This window comes from Octopus sinensis, linkage group LG19 (genome assembly GCF_006345805.1).
Source record: "Octopus sinensis linkage group LG19, ASM634580v1, whole genome shotgun sequence".
Taxonomy (NCBI): domain Eukaryota; kingdom Metazoa; phylum Mollusca; class Cephalopoda; order Octopoda; family Octopodidae; genus Octopus; species Octopus sinensis.
This window is the reverse complement of record NC_043015.1, coordinates 34,849,681-34,858,837: the sequence shown is the minus strand read 5'-3', so window position 1 is coordinate 34,858,837 and position 9,157 is coordinate 34,849,681. Positions and strand designations below refer to the sequence as shown.

Below are 9,157 nucleotides of genomic sequence, written 5' to 3'. Positions count from 1 at the left end.
GAAAGATTTGGAAATTCAACATTTTATTTCTTGCGCAACTGTCGATATGTTCGCTCAGGGCTATCTGCCTATATTAAAGAAAACGAATCTGTTCTCTATGCAGTGTGACTCTGCATCTCAAAGTAAGGCCCGTTTTGCCCACATAATTGTGGCCACAACCTGAGCTGGTAAGGACATAGATAAGGTTTTGGGAAGCACATATGAAGTTGATCTTAATTGAGAATTCTTCTCCTTGCTGGAATGTGAATTCAAAGCCTTCAGTTAGGTATGGGCATGTACCCCAATTAGGTTGTCTGCATTTTTTAACTGTTGGTATTGATTATAGTTTTGCCTTTGTTAGGAGTCTCTTGAGTGATTTGTGTTGTCTTTTGCATTTGAGGAGTTTGTGTGTATTTAGGATGTTGTTAATTTTTGGGTCTTGAGTGAGCAGAGGGAGATTTTGTATAATTGTGTTGTATGCTTCATTGTTTCTGGGGTTGTAGGTTGATATGTATGGGAGTGATTTAAAGTGAGGTGTGGTGTTTTGTTTTGTTGTCCTTAGTGTGTTTGTGTCCAATTTCTTGGCACATTTAATTCCATGGTCTATAAGTGTGGGTGAGTATTATTTCAGTGAGTGTTATTTTGAGGTCTTGTAGGCGAAGTTCTAGAATGGTTGTCAGATACAATTATACAGATCTGTTTTGCTAGATTGAATGGGATATTTATTTTGGTGTGTTTGGGATGGAATGAACTGGAAAGGAGATACTGTTTTGAGTCTGTTGGTTTGTTGTAGATGTCAGTTGCAATTTGGTTGTTGGATTTTTTTTATAATCAAAATGTCCAGAAATGGGAGCTGTTCCTTGCTATATTTCATTGTAAATTGAATATTGGAGTTTATATTGTTCAGTGTGGATTTGAAATCCAAGAGTTTATTATAGATTTCATTACAGATGATAAAACAATCATCTAAGTACCTTTTCCAGTTTTCTCTTATATACTGGTGGAATGGGGGTCCAAATTTTTGGAGTGAAAGTTCATATAGGGTAGATTCAAAGAAACCCATTATTAGGTTCACAAGGACAAGTGCTGCTTTCATTCCTGTTGCAATACTGCATTTTTGGTGGTAGTATGTTGCATCGAATAGGAAGTAATTGTTATGTAGGATGAACGTCATGGATTCAGTAGCAAAACTCTAGATTTTATTGCCTCTTTTCCGTAGTTATGTGAAATGTTAGTGTAGAGGTTGATGACATTGAAGGAGACTAATAGTGCTTCTTCATTGGTGGTTTTTGTTTGAAGCTCTAGCATGTCCAGATCGTCGCGAATGAAACTTTTAGTGTATCTGAAGACAGGTTTCAATAGTATGTCCAGAAAGTTGCTTAGGCGGTGTGTTTCACAGGCTGGGACCGCTATAATAGGCCTTAATTTTAAGTCTCCTTTTTTATATTTCAAATGTAAAAACTAACTTGCATAAGCATACGCCAAGAGATTTTGTTTGCATGCATGTACATACATGCATGCATCCATCCATCCATCCATCCATACATACATACATACATACATGCAAACATACATACATATATATAAGAATACCCTGTTGTTGATGTTGAAATTCTAATGAGCCTTGGATCTAAGTTAGAAACTGGCTCTTTCTCTATTGGCTAGAAAATCTTGAAATAAAACTGCATAATGTGTGTGTATATGTGTGTGTGTGCCTGTGCGTGTGCGTGCGTGAGTGTAAAATTTGGTGGATGAAAATTGTGAGAAATCCGTCTAAGAGATTGCTTTTTTTTTATAATTAACTTTTTTTTCCCAAATTTTCTCTGATATAATTTAAGACAGCACGGCCTGGGACCGTGAAGTCCTGTATAAAATGAATGGAGAACAGGACCTCCTTTTTTTTGAAAAAAAGGAAAAAGAGAAGAGATTGTTTCTACTTTTATTTGTTTTATTTGTTTCAGTCATTTGACTATGGCCATGCTGGAGCACTGCCTTCAGTTGAACAAATCAACCCCAGAACTTATTCTTTGTAAGCCTAGTACTTATTCTATCGGTTTCTTTTACCGAACCGCTAAATTACGGGTACGTAAACACACCAACATCGGTTGTAAAGCGATGGTGGCGGGGGGGGGGGCAAACATATATCTATATATATAAAACTCTAGTTGTGTGAGTGTCTGTCCCCTTCGATTTAGATTCCTAACTCCTCCCACATTTTGCGGTGCAGTTTAACCAAATTCGGGTATCTTATAGTCGTGATTCATATCGAGCCCGTCTGGCTATTAGCGCGCGTCAACGATGAGTCTACGATTTTAAAAATAATTTAACATCATTTTTTATTCCATTTTAATGCATAATTTTTCGTTTGTCGATGGCGCCGGAGTTGGCGTCCACGCTCACAGCTGCACCTGTTTGCTTCTCCCCCTTCCCTCCCTCGTGAAGCTGTGGGGAAGGGAGTGTAAAGAAGTCAACGTCGTAATGCGTTGTCAAGGAAACCAGCGTTCTTTTAGAACAACGACTTCATGGCTTGAAGACACTGAGTCAACGATTAAAAAAAAAAATTATCATCATTTTTTATTCCATTTTTAATGCATTTTTTTGCATTAAAAATGCTTATATAGTTATTTCCCTTACAAACCCGAGCAACGCCGGGCGATACTGCTAGTATATATATATATATATATATATATATATATACACACACACATATACATATATACGACGGGCTTCTTTCAGTTTCCATCTACCAAATCCACTCGGAAGGCTTTGGTTGGCCTGAGGCTATAGTGGAAGACAATTGCCCAAGGTGCCACGCAGTGGAACTGAACCCGGAACTATGTGGTTAGCCACTCCTACGAATTTAATAATATGTCACCTAGTTTTAACGCTAAATATCTTGCCTTTTATTGTCTCTTAGCGGAGCCAACTCTGCTGCATTAGAATCTGGTCTTCATCTCTTGATACGAGGAATGTTATAATATTGGATACATTACTCAGTAACATACATTATCAGAATAGATTATATCGAACATACATTATCAATCGACCAACAATCGATTGCAGCTGCGTAGTTGCAAGTAGCAGCAACAGTTGCAGCTCCAAGAGTAATTAACAAAAAGCAAGAGACTTAGTGACGACCATAGAACAGCTGCGCGACTCTACGACTCACCTCCCTCCCTCCCTCAGTATCGCCGTCTCTCACTCCCTCCCTCCCGTCTCACTACTGTCCTCTCCTTCTCCCACTCGCTATACTATATCACTCTATCTGTATCAATAGTAGGCATTGACGGTAAATCATAAACTGATGAGCCTCACTATGAAACAGGAGAGAATTAGCGGCGGTTGTAATGGTTACATTAATTGTAGAAGTTATAATAGTTAACAAAAAAACGAAATGAAAATATATCCAAAACTACTCAAAACTTCAATACTATGACTTTAGGCTATTTATATTTATATTTATCGCCATTTTACTGGTTAGCACGATGGCCGAGTGGTTAAGGCGTTGGACTTAAGTTCCAATGGACGAGTGTCCGCGTGGGTTCGAACCCCACTCGTGCTAAAAGTATTTTTTGATAGCATTTTTTTGCTTAATTTATTTTCACTTTAAATTTATATTGCTGTTTTTACTGCAAGACAAATTTTTACTTATTTATGTATTTTTAATTACAAGAAATCTACGAGAAAGCCTCTGTATGATAGTTTGAAAGTTAGAAATAGCAGCCGAGATTCTCAAATCATACTTTATCATCTTACAAAAGGACACATGGGTAAAAAAAAAAATATTATTTACTTAAACATAGCGGGAACGTTATACATAGACATATAATCAGGACCGACTTGGGACTAAAGTATATCTACAACTGTGTGGCTGTGTGGCTTCAAGAGAGTGTGTGCTGGATCCAGTATATGTAAATATCAACATTCGTTAAATCAACGTTGATTTAGTTTCTGCACTTTAGTGACCTAAATATTCGTTATATTGTACATCAATTAACAATACCAGCTTTCTGAGAGGAGTTTTATACAGTCCATCTCTGCACGCATTAATCGTATATAATGAACACAAATAATGTTATAGAATGTCTCCCTATATCTGTTCCAAATTCTCGAATGAAAGGGAGGTGAATTGCCAATCAGTCTATATATGTTCTATGGAAAGAAGTGATGCAATACAACCCGTTAAAATCCAACCTTGCTTTTCCTCGCCTTTTATCCTTTCCGATTTGATAAAGTAAACACAACCAATGCTTATTAGTCGGTTTAACCAAATAATATTATATATCTCTGTCTGTTACACATTTATGGTAGACATATTGAAGACTTCGAGTTTCAAATTCTGCTGTGCTTGCTTTTGTAGTGGGGGGGGGGCGATTAATAATTATCAATCAAATATTCAGAATAAATCAATCCGCTATGCAGTCCACTTCGAAGTTTTTGGCCTTTGTTAATGGCCTAAAGTAAATGTTGCTCCATAGAGCTGAATAAAGTACACTGAAAAAGAATTATGTGCTGTATTCGATAGTTTGGGTTCTATGGTTTATCATGGAGTCGACTCACTCCACTATAAATTTCAGTTCTAACAGACACGTTATCTGGCATCTAGTCGGAAGAAATAACCATTTTCAGCTCCACCATCAACTTTTACCACTCAATTTAATACCGAAGACGGCGAGTTGACAAATTTGTTAGCACGCCGGACAAAATGCTTTGCAGTATTTCGTCCGTCTTCATGTCCTGAGTTCAAATTCCGCCGAGGTCGACTTTGTTTTATCCTTTCGACGTCGATAAAATAAGTACCAGTTGAACACTGGGGTCGATGTAATCGGTTTACCCCTACCCCAAAATTGCTGGCACTGTGCCAAAATTTGAAATCAATTTAATTTTTAAGGACAATGGTCAAATGGTTAAGGCGTGAGATTTAATTTGTAAGTGAATTCCCGTATAGGTTCATACCCGACAGGTGTTAGATTAATCAATTTGTTTTTAATATATGTGGGAAGAAGATGGTGATGACGTCAATAGTCAAGGGACTGACCGGAAGAGGAAGTGCGGGAGGGGAAATTGACGGAGAGAGGCGGGTGTGGGCCCTTTTTACCCGTCGGAGGCATCGAGGACGGAAGTTAGGGTATCCGCTCCGGGGTTGGTCAGATAGCAGCTGCTTATAGTGGGTGACAGAGGCAGGGCGGGATCGCCGGAGAGATTACTGCTAGACAGGCAACTGCCGTTCAAACCGAAAATATCCAAAAATGTTTTATTTTGACACATTCTACCAGTATACGAAGTTTAAAAGTATTTAGTTAACTAGAAATTGTGTTGAAAACTGCCGTTCAAACCGAAATGATCCGAGAAGCTTACACAGAGGGAGAGTACACCGCTTTTACTAAGCTGGGAATGGTCAGATGAATAGGGGAACAGATTAACGAATATGCTGCGGAGGTACGGAGGCTGGCTGTGTTGTCTGGTCTTACCGGGAGAGGGACTGGAGAAGGTAGCGCGACCGGCCTTTGTGAATGGTTTTCCCGACGACGTGTCGGTGCAACTACAACAATTGTCAAGCGGCAGCAATAAAGCGATGAGCGAGGTCATCGTTCAAGCCCGCGAGTGATGACGGTTGCAGAATCCCGCGACACTGCGCGACGGCTGGTGAAAGACGAAAAGAGACCTGCTGTGGAACGACAGCGGCCGTTCGCCAGCCGATGTTTTAAGTACTAGGGACTGCACATGGCGCGGGACTGCGTGGAGCCCGGACCAGTTTGCTACCGGTGCAAACAGACTGAGCAATCGCCCGAAATTGCGGCCAGGGAAAAGGCCACGGGGTAGCCGCTGCCTCTCAAACTTCCCCCGCGAACGAGTAGAGGCGCTGGTGCAGTCGCAGCCCGTAGTTGAGGTCGTGGTCGGAGGAAACACGTTCAAGGCCCTCGTGGACATGGGTTGCACAACGACTCTCGTGACCCCAAAGGTGACAAAGAAATGGAAAGGGACAAGTAGTGTTCGGGCGGTCGACGGCAGCGAAATCGAACAGCGACGTGGAGATAGCGAGGCACAACGCTAAGGCTGCGGGCGATCGTGATCGACTATATGGTAGACGGGATTGATGTGGTAATGGGGATGGACGTGATCGACCGCCTTGGAGGTGTCAGTGTTGGAGGCGACCTGGTTTCGTTTGGTGCCGTCGGGGCGTAGTGCGCCGTGAGTCAGGAATGTGAGCGGGAGAAGGTGGTGAGTGGAGCACTACCGCTAATAGGAGTGGTGCAAGCCAACAAAGGAAAAGTCAGACCAATACTGGACTTCCGGGAGATGAATGGCTATGTATCGTGCCACACAGGTGGCGAGGCAACCGACGTCTGCGGTGAGTCACTGCGCGTATGGAGAGAGTCAACTAAGGCAGCGACGATCGTCGACTTGAAGTCAGCATATTTGCTGCTCCATGTGAGCGACAAACTGGGGAAATACCAGCGGGTGCGTTACAAGGGCCGGACATGTCTGACGAGGCTGGGTTTGGGGCTGAATTCTGCGCCGAAGTTCATGGCGACAGTGCTCAAATCCATCCTGGGAAAGGTGGATAGGATAAGAAGGGCCACCAATTCCTATATAGATGACATTTTAATGGACGAGATCGTTGTACCTGCCACAGAGGTTGTGAGACATCTGAAGAAATTCAAGCTGATTGTGAAGCCACCGGAACCAATGGTTAGAGGAGCTGCACTAGGGCTTAAGCTTCAAAGAGACGGAACAGGCATGCTGGTGTTTAGGAGGGGGAATGAGATCCCGGAGCTGGGTACCAACGTCAGCAGGAGAGAACTGTTCTCGGTGTGCGGGAAATTAGCAGGTCTCTACCCGATCGCGGTGTGGTTGCGTACGGCATGCAGTTACACCAAGAGACGAGCTGAAGGGGGAACTGGGGTGACAAGGTGGAAGAGAGGACGTGGCGATGATGCGGGAAATACTAGAGAGGACGAGAGCGGAAGACCCAATTAGATGGAACTGGCTTGTGCCCAAATCGGATAACGGCACCATATGGTGTGATGCTTGAAGCATCACAATAGCAGTTGTGTTGGAAATCGGAGGTGCCGAAGTGGAGGATGTGGCCTGGCTTCAAAAAGCAGATGACTACAACCACATCAATGTCACTGAGTTGGACACAGTGCTGATGGGAGTGGAATTTGCCTTGAAATGGGGGATACGCTCCATCGAAATTTGGACGGATTCGGCCACCGTGCTTGGCTGGGTAGGATCGGTGATCACCGATGAGAAGCGGGTACAAACCAAAGGGCTGCGGAAATGTTAGTGACGCGCCGCCTGGGGGTTCTTGGAGTGCTGATCGGCGAGTTCGGCCTGAAGCTGAACGTGGTCTTTGTACTTTCAGAGAGAAACAAGGCAGACGATCTAACCAGGATTAAAAAAGGCCTGGTTAGGGAAGCCGCAAGAATCGAAGCAAGGGGTAGCTGCGGTGTGTCGGTTAAATGGCTCCGAGCTAAGGAGACTGCGTACCATGCATCATATAGACGTGGATAGGACCCTGTATCTAGCCAGGAGGATTGACGCCGACGTTACTAGATGAAGCATCCAAAAGGTAGTAGGGAACTGCGACAGGTGTCAATCCAGCGACCCTGCTCCGGGTGCGCATGATCAGGGTAGCATTTCGGTAGAGCACAACTGGATGTAACTCAATACCGGCAGGGGACGTATCTGTCGATGGTTGATTGTGGGCCGAGCCGGATGGCGGGGGAAGTTTGAGAGGCTGCGCGATCTTTGCCACGCTCAACTGTTGAAAGCATTTGGGTCAGACCACTGGTTTCAGTATACTTTTTTCCCCTCCCACCATCTCTCCTAGCAATCTCAAAGGCCCTGGAAAGGGACATGGGCACTATTCTTCCTCCTAACTAAGCGATAAAATTTGCCTGTTGTACTCCTCAGATATATTTTCATTCGTTTAAGGGTCGCCGAAAGAGGGCCCTACACCATAATGATTGACCTTATAAACAGTTTCAACTACACCAGCTGCAGTTGATTGTGAACCTGATCGATGCGTATGGTCAGTGACAAATTGTATAGCTTGTCTTTTCTGCCTTTAAATCCAAATCAACACCATGTGATTCAACAAGTTGATAGTGCTTATCTTAATTTATCTAAGGCTTCAGGACTGATTATAATATAAATACGTGTTCGTCGTCACCATTTAATCGTGTTAACATTCTACAACCTTGTCCAGATTGAAATAATAGGTAGATACACGAGAGCAGTTTTTAGCATTTGTGCCAGGGACACTTCTGTTGATTACTTATTAAACAGAGTTTACAACCGGTCGGTCATTTTACCAAAGAATTCTTGTTTTCTTGAATGAAAAACGTGCGTCTTGGATGATCTCTTTAATAGTTTAACCCAACTTTTCGGGTGTTATTAAACGTGTTTTAAAGTTTTCTTCGAATTTGCCGTTAATAGGAAAGTCCTTGCTTGGTATTAGTTATTATAACACATACGGCCATTCTCTGGAAGCAATTGATGGTACTTTTCTGCTTGATTATTATTTTTAGTACTATAAGCAATTCTATGAAGAAATCAGACATGCATATCGTATTCAATAATATAAAGTCCAATGTGAAGCCTTTCATTTTCCCTTCAGTGATGAATCTGAAAGATATTGCGATTCGGCCAACTGTTACAATATACGCTAAACACTGTTTCATGTCATTTGCTTGGCTGCGAAAAACAACCTCAGCAATTTCATTTCAGACCATAGGTCAAGACTACTATAAATGTACATCTAATTTTGGCAGTTTTTCTCCTAGCTAAGAAGTCTCTGACCAAAGATAAAGAAGTTTTTCTTTCTTTCAGCTTTGAAAAACATGTCCAAATTGTTTTCGTTGAACTAAACTTTTCTCTTTCTTCCTTTCTTTTTCTATATTTTTGTCATCAACTTTCGTCAAACACTTGAAATTTCTATGTGACAAATATTTGTCTATGGTATATTTTTAAGGTTTATATGTCAATCAGTCTCCTGAGACACTGGCCTACCAAATTTGTTGTCATTGTTATTTTCGTGATGTTACGAAAAAGAAAATATAAAAATTCTTCGACTTCATTTCAATTTGTCAATGATTTTCAACTACCTCTGTTGAACATCAGTTGTTATTCTGCCGATGTCTACAACCATAAGTTCCTGGTCGTAAGTATG

At 42.0% G+C, this 9,157-nt stretch overlaps 1 non-coding gene across 1 annotated transcript; it reads left to right on the top strand.

The window, feature by feature from the left end:
- Positions 1 to 3,458: 3,458 nt before the first annotated feature.
- Trnal-uaa lies at positions 3,459 to 3,541 on the top strand. The gene has a single exon. It is a non-coding gene; the product is annotated as a tRNA-Leu (tRNA).
- The last annotated feature ends 5,616 nt before the right edge of the window (positions 3,542 to 9,157 follow it).